The 14,310-nt window shown below is 37.3% G+C and overlaps 1 pseudogene; it reads left to right on the top strand.

The window, feature by feature from the left end:
- Positions 1-3,115: 3,115 nt before the first annotated feature.
- Positions 3,116-3,534, top strand: LOC140525394 (trafficking protein particle complex subunit 2-like; annotated as a pseudogene).
- Positions 3,535-14,310: the final 10,776 nt, after the last annotated feature.

The following is a 14,310-nucleotide window of genomic DNA, read 5'->3' as shown; positions in this document are numbered from 1 at the left end:
TTTGCAGAAGATTATTCTAACTTGCTAGTGGCAAAGCAGGCACTGTAGTCTAGAACTAGAAGCCACCTCCAAAATTAGGGTTCTTCCACTATACCTCAGTTGCTTCTTGTTCCTCTGAGGAGGAGCTGCAGGGTTTCAATGACCACTTGCCTCTCCCTTAAGTCAGCTGCCCCAAAGTCTACCCACGATTCTCTATATCCATTTTGGGGCTCTGAGTGTTGGATAGATGAATACAAGATACAACTAGATATTTGAGATATATTATTAACTTTATCTCCACTAGAAGACAAGGTATTCTGTCCTCTTATAGACTTCTTGTCAGTAGTTCTACAAAAAAGACTTAGAATCACAGTATAGAGAGCTGGTAGGGACCTAAACAGATCATGTAGGATCTAGATTCTAGATCAGTCTCTTTATTTTATAAAGAAACTAAGATTTAGTTTAAGGGAAGAGGAGATCCAAACTCCAGTAAAAGTCTTTCTAATTTAAATTTCGCTAAATCAAATTTAGGGTCCAGACCAATTCCCTTCCTACAAATTGTCTAGCAAATGACCAGATGTAGGTATTGATAGCAAGTGCAGCTAGGTGGTGTAATGGATTGTTGGATCTGACGTGAAGAAGACTCATATTCCTGAATTCAAATCTGGCCTCAGACACTTACTGGTAGTGTGATCCTGGGTAAGTTAGTTTGCCTGTTCCCTCATCTGTAAAATGAGCTAGAGAAGAAAATGGCAAACTACATTATCTTTGCCAAGAAAACCCCAAATGGGATCATGAAGAGTCAGATGTGACTGAAAAACCACTGAACAAGATATTAATATCAGACTTCTCTTGACCCAGAAATCAGGATGAGGTGGTATGAGAATTATAAAAATGGTGGTACAAGAATTATAGTTGCAGTGCCAGTAAAATGTTAGTTTAAATATTATAGTGCAAAAATTAAACATTATTTATTTTATTATAGTTTTATTACAATCTAACAGAATGAGACATTTTCCTATATATGATAACAATTAGCAGTATAAACTAAATTCCACCTGCCCTTCACTTTTGGGCAACCATTTATCCAGTTCTTACTCTCTGCAAAGCATCGGTATAATAAAAAGAAAAATAATTCCCTCATTTCTGCCCCCTTTATCATGGGGAGACTAATAGCAAAATGTCCTTGACACCACTGAAAATGTTAAAGATATGAAAAAGTCTTCAATGTATGAAACTAGAAAAATTCATCTTTGAATAACTGAAAATAGATTTTATGTAGATTTTATCCTTTTGTTCACTTTTAAGAGTCTTTGTATATCTGACAAATTTTATTAATCAAAATAGAAAACTATTCTCCCCCACCCATTTGGACCTTTCCTGAGAGAGCAATTAGTTTTTCCCTTCCTCAATTCAAAATCATAGTTTTTGCCACATTGTCAAAAATGAATTATTTTCCTTATTTAAGAATTTCTGTTAATCAGAATTATTAATTATTATTATTATTATTCAATATAATATCAATATTTATAAACAAGAATAGACAAAAAGTGAATATGTTATAGAACACTGGCAGAGAAATAAACAATGAAGCAGACATGCCAAACTTAAATAGAAATGGTGGCCACTAAACTATACATAAGGATCCCTGAGGGCCACATTAGAAAACCACACATTTATGTATTTCCTTTTTTTGTTAATGTTTCAACACATTAAAACCAGATAGTAACTACCTTTTAATCTAGTGGGGTGGGGCGGTGACACTCAAGAATATTGTGGACCCATGTAAGTGACGCCTTTGCTCTGGAGGACAGAATACTTCCAACCTTTACCTACTTGATCCCCTGGAGAGCTTTAAGAGTCATAAAGCCATGGCTGAAAGGTTAGGCTCAATCTAGTCTTAAAGGAAGGAGAAGTCTTACAAGAGGAGCTCCAGAGAGAAGCAAGGATGATACCCAAAGGTGATAACATCAGTTGGGCAAGCAGAATGGGGAACCTTGAGTCACAAATCTGCCCTCATACCCCAGCTGCCCCTGTTGCCATTGCCATGGAAAAAAGGGAAGGAAAAGCTGAGGTACTAAGACAAAGCCAGTGGCAGTGTTCAAAAGACATACTGAACAAATAAGGTGACTACCGCTATTGATTCTGCAGAGCACAGAACTAATGAATTCATACTATTGTCTTTACTTCACTCCTATTCAGGAGAGAAATGAACTTATTTTCTGATCCCTGTTTCTTTAGAGTTTGTTTTGCTTCCTGTTCCATTGATTCTCTAAGATAAAGTAGTTGATGAACCATTGAATTGCTGGACTTTGAGTATATCTTTGTGCCAGGAGAGAGATTGAAAAAAAATAATAATTTCTGGACTCTTTCCTTGTATAATAGAGGTTACGAGCTATTTAGAAGACTATATTCATTCATATTTTTATAACTTCCCAAATCAGGGAACAAATGTGAACTTGTATTACTATAATATACACAAAATGATCCCAGAAGCTTCTGATTTGAGGAGGTTTGTGACTGAGCTGAGAGCTGGCATTTTTGAAGTGGCCTCATTAGGCATTTCTTTCTTTCCATTGTCTTTCCCCTTTTGGGGAGTGGGGCTTAAACAAAAGACTAAGTCATATCTCAGGGACAGAAACAAGAAAAGTGACAAGAGAAAAAGTCACCCCTGAAGGGAGGGAAAGAATATTGCTGCCCACTCTAGGGTAGGGGCCAGCCAAGAGGGAATAGCTGGTCTCATAATACACTACCCTATACCACCCCTCTCCTTCCCTATACACCATTACTAGACATACAAAATTAGTTCTCTAAGCAGGTTAAAAGATAGAAAGGGCTAATTGGGAATTACTGAATTCTCTCCTGGATTTGAACAAATCCAAGCATGTCAGTCTCCTTATCTTTTTGTGAAGGTCATTAGCCATGGAGAATTTAAATGTCTTCATTATAATGAACTAACAAATCTGAAATCCAGTTCAACCAGCTTGTAATCATTTTATTTTTATGAAAATGAAAGATAAGGAGAACCAGTGTTGTAGTGATTCTCGTTGGAGCCTGAGTGTCTAAGTAAGGAGGGTTGCTTTTATGGTCAGTGCATGTGCCCCATCCTGCCCATAGGACCTGTACATTGGAAACAATGTCTGGAAGCTTCTGCTTGGTCATTGTAGGCCATCATAATAATCCAGTTTGAAATGGAATTTCTACCAACTAGAAAAGTGGAATCTAAGGATGATGATCATCATTTGAACCACTTCATAGCTCATGCAGCCCTTGGTCTAGTAGATGAAAATGTGTCTGGCTAACAATTTGTACCTGAAAACTGTAGACAAATTCAATGAATGGTTTGTTTCCGCTTTTGTTACTACAGGCCTTAAGGTATTTCTTATTCTTCATTATTGAAGACAAGAAGATGAAATAAAGAACTTCTTTAGTGATATCTATGATTTATATATAAAGTTTGCAATGAATCCATTTTCTGAATTAAATTCACATATTCAATCTAGTACATTTGACAGAAAAGTTCAATTTCTTGGGAAGAAACACCTCTTAAACTGAATATAGAAAACTTCTTAAATATGTGATGCCATACCATGTTGTTACTGTGTCCTTTGATCTCTAAGAGATCATGACCTCAGGGAGATGATGACATGACTTGCAGTTGACTTTAATTTGAGTGAGGGAGGACTGTGAGGTCACCAGCCCCACTTTCTCCTCCAGAGCCATCTGAGTCCAATGGTCAAATATTCATCAGGAAGACTGGGGATGGCCCAGGATACAGTGGGAGACCCTGCCCCTTTTAGGTTAAGGTGTTTTCAGTTTCTCAACTTTGAGTGAAGTTACATTCATTCAGTGCAGAGGCCTCTTTTAAGTAGTTACTTAAGGCATGACCTCTTCAATTAAAAAAATAATCAAAACTGGGAGGAGAAGACCCTCAGGGTTCCTGGCTAAAAGAGAAACAGTTACTATATACAATTAAGTTCACTGTGTTGAGTCTTAGCTTTCTAAGTCTGTAAATTAACCTCCTTCCTAGTTACAAAGACAATCGGGCACCTTTTGTTGACATTGCTGGAGATGATCCAACCAAAATAATTTATACTTTTGAAAGATACTGTATTTATGAAGGACGCTAGATGAAGTGCCCTGACAATTATTTTTGCTTTAAAAATTGTTTAGAAGATTCTACTTTGACTAGTCTAATATAATCTTAATTAAACAGTAAATTAGGCAAATGTCCTACTGTTGATTTGGTTAACAGATTTTAAACTAAAATATAAAAGTTGGCTCACAATAAGGAATAAAATTTTTATTTTATTTTTTAATTTAATCTTTATTTTATTTATTTATTTTAAAATGGATTTTAAAATGTATTAATATAGGCAATATTCACAGTGCTGAAAAAAGTTTTTCTTTTTTTTGACAAATTTTGTACTAAGTACAAAAGAAAGCATCAAGTATCATGTCTGGCAATAGTACCAAAAAGACAGAAAATTTAGAGCATGTGTATTAGACTCCACCTATAAATGAAATGAAGTGCTTGCTGAGACCAAAGGTTAAGTATATAAACAGTACGCCTTTGCATAATCTTTTATCATTGTTATGTATTTAGAATCTTGAGGATGTTTTCTTTCCTAAAGCAGAGTAACAAGGATGATCACTGAATTTCCTCTTGTAAACTGGTTCCATACTTTTGTGAAGGCATTTGAGTTATTTGCATATTTTAGCTTTCAAGAATAACCTGAATTAAAGTAAAGTTTGATAGTAAGCATATAGACTATAACTAGGAAAGCTGCCTAGGGTTTTTTGCATTGTAGAAAGTATGGAATCTTATTCTACAAATTATGTGTCATGTTTGTAAACAGATGTAAATAATCTGTATTATTAATATTTTCTCCATAGCTTTCTTAAGTCTAGAAATCAACAAAACATGATCATAATTAAATAGTTCCTCAAAAAACTACAAATGTCTAGAAAAGCATTATTGACTTCAATGTAATAAAAGGGAACTTTTAAGTAAAAAAAATGAAAGATAAAAAACATTAACAAATATGTGGTTTCATTTGTAGAGGAAACTCACAGATGAGGAAAGTCTCTCTACCAATGTAGTGTGGTACCTTCTCTACAACTTACAGTTTGCTGGTTAGAAACAGGAGTGTGCTAGTAAATGTTTAACAGTCAGATCTCCTGGGGAGGGGGGGACTGTACATACACACAATACACTTAAGTTTAATCTGTATTGTTCCTCCCTAGCTTTCTTAAATCTAGACAATCAACAAAACAAGAAATCAATTTCGAAAGTGTAAATGTTCACACTGAAATTTAATAATTGGCAAGCTGTTTGGAGCTGGTTCCAACACACACACACACACCCCTCCTCCCAGCTAGATAGAGCACAGGTAGATTAAGTAACATGTGTAGGATCCCACGGGTCACTGTGTATGAGAGAGAAGTATTGAACTGAGGTGTTCTTGGCTCACAGACAAGCTCTCTTTCTCCTGTACCACACTATTTATAATTTTTCTATATTCAAGAGGGATACTGTGCCTGAGAGATTTAGATAATTCTTCCCTGACTTCTCTGACAATCCTTTTGAACTGAGATTGACAGTAAGAGAAGGAAATGGATATGATACATCCCCAAACAGCCCAATCAAAACTGCCTTGGTTCCATAGCCCAGGTAGGGTTATTTATTTACCCCTGAAAGTGAAAGACCAACTAAAACCCATGCTCTCCATTCTCATCTACTCAAGTTCTATCCAAAGCATAAGCTTCTGTCACATTGTGTCCTAATTACAAGGCAGCTCCCAGAAGAATTTGGTTGCATCTCTATCCAGCTTTCCCTGCAACAGGATAATTGTTTCAAGGATATATATTTTTAAATGTAATAAAACTAGTAATGAGTTGCTGGCAGGCAGGTTAGAGGAAGTACAAGACAAACCTTAGGACTAAAGAGCTTAGACTGCTATTATCTTGTTTTCAATTAGGGAAAGAAATAGCATTTCTATCCAAAAAGAACTCGTTTCAGTTAGAGAAGACCACTATCCAAGTATGAAAAATGACAAGGAAAGAAATTGTAAATATGTTTCCTTTAAAAGATTGTTTTCCCTACAAATTGGCTTTTCAATGTTATAGAGAAGTTTGAAAATAATTCTTTTTATATTCATTGTAAAACCTGAATTAAGGTAATTAATGCACAAATAAATGAGAGATGATGGCATTATTGAACAATTAGACTACTCTTTTTCTTTCTGTTGGGCTTAACTTTTGCATTAAAACAGTGAATAATTCATGTTGTCTAAATTTTTTTGGTGGAAGATTTTTTCCCTTTGATTTTCTCTGGGTGATGGGGAAACATTAGCTTTTTTGGCTCTTATATTGGAAACACGATGTAGGTTTCTAAAGCTAAGTTTGTCAGAACTTGCCTTTGGGAATCATAGGCATTTAGAAGGGGTTGATTAACATTATATCTAAACTTGCAAAGACAGGTTAGAAACAATTGCTTTGCATCACTTTAAATAAGAAAAAAAATTGTTGAAAAAAAGGCTTTCACTTTGAATATGTAGTTGTAAATTACAAAAGATTATCAACCAGAACAAAGTTCTTAGAATTATTTTTATCATCAAGGATCATCATTTTAGAGATATATTTTGTGTCAGGATTGGGATAGGGAACATCATCTCTATTATCACTCTTCTAGTCTTTTAAAAGTGATTTTAAAAACATATAACATCAATACAACTAATCCTGCTTAGTGATTTTTTTCTCTTTAAAATTAATTAATTTCTCTGAACATAGAACCATAGTAATTGGTCAGTCACCTCTTCTAATCTTTACCTTTCTTCTATACTCTGCTTCCAGTTTACCATTTGGGGTTCTCTAGGTTTAAAAAGACAGATCAGTTGGTCATAATGCACTACGCACTTCATATAGTCCAGGCAGTAAGAACACTACCAGGACCTCTAAATGATCAACATTTAGGCATCTTAACCTCCCAATTTTGTTAAGATCTGCATAAAGACATTAAGATAGTTCTGGACCAAATTGAGAGGCATTGCCAATATACTGCCAACAGCCTCTTAGCAGCCAGGAGTCAGGAAACACCTGAGTTCGAATCCTGAAGGCAACATTTACTAAGAGTGAGAATCTACACCAATCATTTAACTTGCTAGAACCTTAGTTTCCTTTTTCTGTAAAATGGTGATATTAATATTTGTACTACCTCATTTACAAGGTTGTAAAGAAAAAACTTTCTGAGCTTTCAAGTACCAATAAGTGTGTTTGCCACAGCAAATTTAGTGCTTTTTATCTCATTCCTATTAGGGCAGAGATTCACACAGACTTGATCAATCTAGTATTTGCAGGGTAGAGGCAGGGAAGTGGTTGAACTTGACTAGATGGAATTGTGAGTGACAAATAAGGACAGATCCTGAAAGACTATCATTTAGTGACTGACCACCTAACTAACAATCTGCTCTCTGGCCAGCTTACTGATATTTTCTCACCAAAGCAAGGTGCTACACTGTCAGTCTGGCAGATGGTTGAATGGCCCTCCATACCCACAGCAATTTCCAGCTACTCCCAAATGGCACAGTGGCATTGAATTTGCTTGACAAAATACCTGAGAGCTTAACCCCTTGATTCCCCCTCCTCCTCTAGCTCTCCCCTTCCTATCCCACAACAACAATAACAACCTCAAGTATGAGAAGGCAGCATAGTAGGAATCATAGGTATTCAAAAAGAATTGATTAATATTATACTTGAACTTGCAATGACAGGTTAGAAACAATTGCTTTGATTAACTTTAATTAGGAACATTTATTCAAAGTTTGTTTTTTTTTTTACTCAGAATAGATCAATGTAAATTACACAAGATTCCCAAGCAAACTGAAGTTCTTAGGTTAATTTTTAAGCACTGCATTTGGAATCAGTGAACCTGGATTTGAATCCCAGCTCTGTAATTTGCTACCTGCACAACCTTAAGCAAGTCACAGCCTCTCTGGGCTTCAGTTACCTCATCTATAAATTAGAAGGAGACATCCATAAGCAAAGTGTACGGGTAGGTAAATTAGGAATGTATGCCTGAGAAACAAAGGCTGGTCATGTCAGATTTAATTTCAACAACCAAAGGCAAAAGTTTTCAAAAAAAATTTTTGGGAAGCTCATAATAGCAAATATTTATTCAATACCTACTAATTGCAAGGAATTCAGCTAGGTGCTGTGAGAGACACAATGATTAAGATACAATCAATATGCTCATAAAAAGTCAGGTGTGATAGAACAGATGTGAAAGCTAAAGGAGCTACAGAGTTCAGCGGAAGAAGGAAGATTAGGTAAGTCTGGCTGGGAAGATTAGGTAAGCCTTTTTTGAAGAGGTCCCATGATCTAGTCCTTGAATGATGAACACAGATTGAATAGATAGATATGGGAGGAATTTTGGAAGGTGGTGAAAAGGGAATTCTAACATTCTAGTTTGAGGGGATATAAACAGAGTAAAGAAATTATGTCTGAAGTGGAAAAACTTGGATATTTTCCAAGAAAACCAAACCCATCCAGTATTCAAAGTATTGGAGGGATGGAGAAGATAGAAATGATAGTGAGGTCTTCTAGGTCTAGGAATTGAATAGACAGTGTTCTCATTTTTGAGTCCAGGAGAACACTCAGTGGATATCTTCCATGGGCAAAAGAGATTAATTGTCCCATTCATACTATTTTTTATGTTGACAGAAAAAGGGACTTGGAGTGGGGATGAAGTGAAACTCTGAACATAAAAATAAGGATAGGGGCTGGATCTATAATTCCATTGGTATTGGGAAATGTCTCCTGGTGAGGAATTTCTTCCAACAGATTAGCACCTTCTCCACCTTAGTTGCCTAGAACAGTGACATCAAACTCAAATAGAAATGGGGTGACTGAACCATACACAAGGATCCCCATAGCCACATATTGATTTAGAAAATCGCATATTAACATTATCTCTGTTCTATTGTAGATTCATTTTATTAAATATTTCCCAATTACATTTTAATCTGGTTCATCTTACTGCTATGGGTTTGACCTTTCTGGCCTAAAGTGCAGAGAATAAGTGTCTTGTTCAAGATCACACAGCCAGTCCATGTCAGAGGCAGGACATGAAACCTGAGTCCAACTCTCTATTTACTACACCAGAGGTATCAAATACATGGCCTGAAGCAGCTGAACCAGGTTAAAATACAATTGGGAAATATTTAACAAAATAAATAGAAAAACAATCGAACAGGAATAATGTTAACATATGGCTTTCTAAGTCAACATGCTGCCTGTGGGGGCTCATAATCTATAGTTTAGTGCCCCCTCTTTCCTGTTTGAGTTTGACACCACTCTACTATGCTATGCTGCCTTTCCAAAATAAATAGTACAAATAAATACTTCCGAGCTGACCACAAGCTCTGTGTTGTTGCCGTATTCAGTTCTAAATAAAGTGGTTAGCTTCATGACAGCCCACTTTCCATTGACTCTCTGATCCAGTGACACTGGTCTCCTAGCTGCAAACCAGACACTCCATCTCCTGACTCTGGCCACTTTCACTGGCTTTCCCATTGCCTGGAATGCTTTCTGCCTCCTTTTTTCCCTGGCTTCCTTCACTTTCCAGCTAACATCCCACCTTTTACAGGAAGACTTTCCTCATCCGTCTTGATTCCAAGGCATTCCCTCTGTCGAATACTGCCAGTTTGTTTTGTATGTAGTTTATTTGTATATTTTCTCTCCTATTAGATTGTGAGCTCCTGAAGAATGCTATTGCTGCTGTTCTGTCATTGCAGTCAGATTTGACTCTTTGGGACCCCATTTGGGGTTTTCTTGGCAAAGAGACTAGAGTAGTCTGTCATTTCCTTCTCCAGCTTATTTTATAGATGAGGTAAATGAGGCAAATAGTTAAGTGACTTGCCCAGAGTCACACAGATAGTGTCTAAGATCATATTTGAATTCAAGTCTTCTTGGCTCCAAGCCCTGTGCTCTATCTACTGTGCCACCTAGCTGCCCTCCTGGAGGATAGAGACTATCCTTTACCTTTCTTTGTATCCTCAGCGTTTAGCACAGTGCCTGGAACATTGTAAATACTATGTAAAAGTTCTTATTGTCACTATCACCATCATCATCATCATCATTACTTTTCTTTGCATTCCCAGTGCCTAGCACAGTACCTGGCACATAGTAGGCATTTAATCTATTTCAAGGAATTGAGAGATCCTTGATCTTTCTAAATAACACGAGCAAAGGAGTCATTCCAAGGAGCTGACTACCTGAGCCAAATTGCTTCTGAAAACAGTGAGGCTTGAAATTATACTGATTAGTGAGAAATGTTTTTCAGTTCACTTTTTAGCAAGAATATCCTAGATTTGTAGTCTTTTTAACTTTTAAGGTCTATCATTTAATCAGGGTCCTTAACAATAGCATTATCTCTGTTTGGCAGGAAAGAAAACCAAAGCAGAAACAAGGCAAGTGAATTGCCTAAAGTTGCATAGATAGTGAGAGCTGAGGATCATAACATTAACATGATTATACAGTGATTTATAGTTACAAAGTGCTTTCATATGCAATACTTCCTTTGACCATCCTTATAAGATTAAAACAACAATAACAGTAATGATAAAGCCCTTTACAAATATCATTTCATTTTATCCTCACAAAAGCCTTGAGAGATAGGTGCTATGTATTATCCCCATTTTATAGACAGAGTTTACAACTATACGGTGTGTTCGGGAAGGACTAGACCTCTGGTGTTAGGGCCTGCTGAGCCCTTTTTAGGGCGGCCCATTCACCTTTGATGTCTACCTGTCACCTAATTTTCACCTGTAGGTCCGAAAAAGCTGTAGCATGCCCAGTGGCCACACCAAGTAAAACTGCCTCAGCAAAGGGGCTAACCCAGGATGATGACAATCAACAGACCTGAAACCCATCAGTGAGTTAGAAGAATGTCTATGCCAAGCATCTGAAAACTTCCTCCAGCAAGATAGGTGAATGAGAACAATTTGTTCCAACAGTCAATGAAGGTGGCTGAAGCAGGCACTGTGGAATGCTTAAGGCTTGGTCAAGCATCAAAGATGCTGAAGTCATCCAATGCATCACATGACATTGCCAGACATATTGATTTTTGTCCTGCCACTAGCTTTTGGTGACTCTGAAAGACTGATGATGGAAGATGGAAGATGGAAGACTGGAAGACTGGAAGATGATAGAGTGAGACTGATGACTTTGTGTTACCCTGCCTCTCTTAAATCCAATTCATGCACAAGGCAAAACATCATCTGTGGTGTCACTGGTCCTTTTCAAAAATGAAGGATGAGCAACACATAGAGCTTTAGGATGCAACTATTAGGATACAACCATTTGTTGGATGATGATCCAACAAAGGAGACTGAATAGGAATCAGATAGAAAGGAGGAGAATTTCAAGAAAACCCAGAGAGATGAAAACATTCAGAAAGAGAAGGCAGTTAACTTGTCAGAGGTTGAAGAGAGGTCCAGAAAGATAAGTAATGTGATAAGCCTATTTAATTTGGCAAGTAAGAGATTAGCCTCTCTCCTGACCTCTAGTCTCATATCTCCAACTAGATGTCCCATAGACATCTTAAAACTCAATTTTTGGAAAACAGAACTTAAGATCTTTCTTTCAAAATCTTCCCCTCTTCCAAACTTCACTATCATTTTCAAAAGCACCACCATCCTGCCAGTGACCCAGGCTCACCAGCTAGGTATTTTCTTCTGCTTTTCACTGACATTCACCACAAATATCCCATTTGCTGCAAATTCTTGCTATTTTTACCTTTCCAGCCTCTTTCACATACATCCCTTTCTCTCCTCTGACACTGTCACTGCCCTGGTATAGGCTCTTATCATCTGGATTATTGTCATAATTTTCTGGTTGGTCTTTCTTCCATAAGTCCCTCCTTCCTCAATTCACTCATCACCTCATCTGGCAAAGTAATCTTCCTAAAGCCAGGTCTGACAACACACAGTACATCTCTACTCAATAAATTCCAGTGTCTCCTTATTACCTCAGGATCAAATATAAAATCTGTTTGACTTGTAAAGCTTTTTACAACCTGGCCGCTTATTATCTTTCCAGTCTTGTACTTCATTCTCCTTCACAGCAACTCTGGCTTTCTTGCTATCCCTCATAAAGGACAGTCAAATCTCCTAGCTCCATTCTTTTTCATTGTCTGTCTCCTATGCCTAGAATGGTCCCCCTTTTCAATTCTGTCTTTTGGTTTCTCTAGCTTCCTTTAAGATTTAAATGTAGAGAAAAGAGCCTTCAAGTTGTGAGAGCCGTCATAGTGTGACTCAGAGAGGGGCAGATTAGATATCTCTAGCCCTCTTCTTCTGCCACCCTCCTTCAAGGGAGACTCTAATTTCTTTCAGGAGAGAAAGCAGCAAGTTGGGGTCAGAGACCACTGTGCTGTCCTCAGAGAGAGGGGGATAGTGGACTAGAATTATATCTGTCAGGTCTCTTAAATATCATTAGTCTAGGGGATATGATCTGATTCCATCTAACTCCTGATCTCTTTGTCATTTCCGGGAGGAAGCGAGACTCCAAGCTCTATATCCAAGGCTTGACCCCTTTACCACCAAATACCAGTTCCACAATGCATACACATTCAGAATAGCAAAGAAACCTATTTGTCCAAATTCTAGAAAAACAGAAATCAGAGAAAGTATAAATAGGAAAATACATACCAGATAATATAGAGTGACATTTATCTCCCTTATTGAAGGAGAGATAGCTCGGGGGAAGTGAAATTTCATAGTGGATAGAGTGTTGGAGTTGAAGTCATGAAGACTCATTTTCCTGAGTTCAAATCTGACCTCAGACACTTACTAGCTGTGTGACCTTGGGCAAGTCACTTAACCCTATTTGCCTCAGTTTGTCATCTGTAAATGAGCTGGGGAAAGAATAGCAAACCACTCCAGTATCTTTTGCCAAGAAAAATCCAAATAGGGTCATGAAGTAGTGGACATGGCTGAAGGAGCTGAACTCTCAACCTAGAGAGAGATTCCCAAATCTCACCAAGGGGAAAGTCCTTGAAGTCTCTAGAGCAGCATAATGGATATAGGAACACAATGGAGACTACCAGTGCCTATCATGTTTTCCCAGAGTCTTTTTCTTCAGCAACCTGAAGTGGAATTGACTTCTGTCTTCCCTCTTGAAGCTGGAAGCCAGAAGTGCAAAAAGTGACTTCATGCTGGATGAATCCCCAAAGGAGACTTGTCTTGAAGAGTCTCAAAAGGTATAAAATGAGAACTGAAGCTTTCTTACCTCTCTACAACTCTTCCCAACCCCTTTTGCAAGGCAGGGCATTCATCTCCATCAGTAAAGAGGGAGAATCCCATATCAATGGGCTTTGGAACAGGGCTTTTCTTGGTCTCTCATATGCTTTCCCTGACCTAATGCTTTCCCTCTGAAATTATTTCCAATTTATCCTATATATATATATATCTTGTATGTACACATAGTTGTCTTCATGTTGTTTCTCTTATTAAAATGTGAACTCCTTAAGGGCAAAGAGTATGTTTGATTTACTTTATATCCCTAGAACTTAGCACATAGAAACTACCTAATAAAATTCTTAATAAAAATAATACCTAGGTACCTGACACATGGAAAATATCTAATAAAATGTTTGTTGACTTAAGAGATCACTGGTGATTTAGAAGAAGGTAATTTCACTTGAGTGATGAAATTGGAAGCTAGGTTGTAGAAGGTTTAGAAGAGAATGATATGAGGGTATATGCAAGCAAAAATTGTAGATACCTTTATCAAGGATTTTGCATGAGAAAAAGGAGAACTCTCGGAAGATAGCTAGCTAGTGGAATTGTAGGATCTAGTGAAAGTTTTATTTAAGGATAAAGGAGACCTAAACATATTGGTGGGCAACCATACATCATAGGTGGGAATTAAAACTGAGTCTCCTAACTCTAAAACCAGTATACTTTTCCCTTTACCTTACTGCTCCATGAGGAAGACAGAAGACTGGATTGCATGTATGAAATTACACACTCCCCAGCATACACACACACACACACACACACACACACACACACACACACACACACACACACACCTGCCATTTTAAAATAAATGTTCTCCCCATATTGCTGAATGGCTCCTAATTTAGAAAAAAATAATCTCTGAAGTCTCAAATTTAATGGAGAGAATTAGGAAGAGAGCAACCTTTTGTTTCTAATCATAATTTACCCATAGGAAGTGGCATAAAGAATCTTATTGTGAAAATGTCTTGTCACAAAAAGAAGTGAGCCACTCATGTTGCAACAGCAAGTGCCCATGAAATGGAGAAAGACC

Source organism: Notamacropus eugenii, chromosome 1 (assembly GCF_028372415.1).
Source record: "Notamacropus eugenii isolate mMacEug1 chromosome 1, mMacEug1.pri_v2, whole genome shotgun sequence".
Taxonomy (NCBI): domain Eukaryota; kingdom Metazoa; phylum Chordata; class Mammalia; order Diprotodontia; family Macropodidae; genus Notamacropus; species Notamacropus eugenii.
Note: the sequence above shows the minus strand (reverse complement) of the source record. Positions and strands in the feature narration are given on the sequence as shown.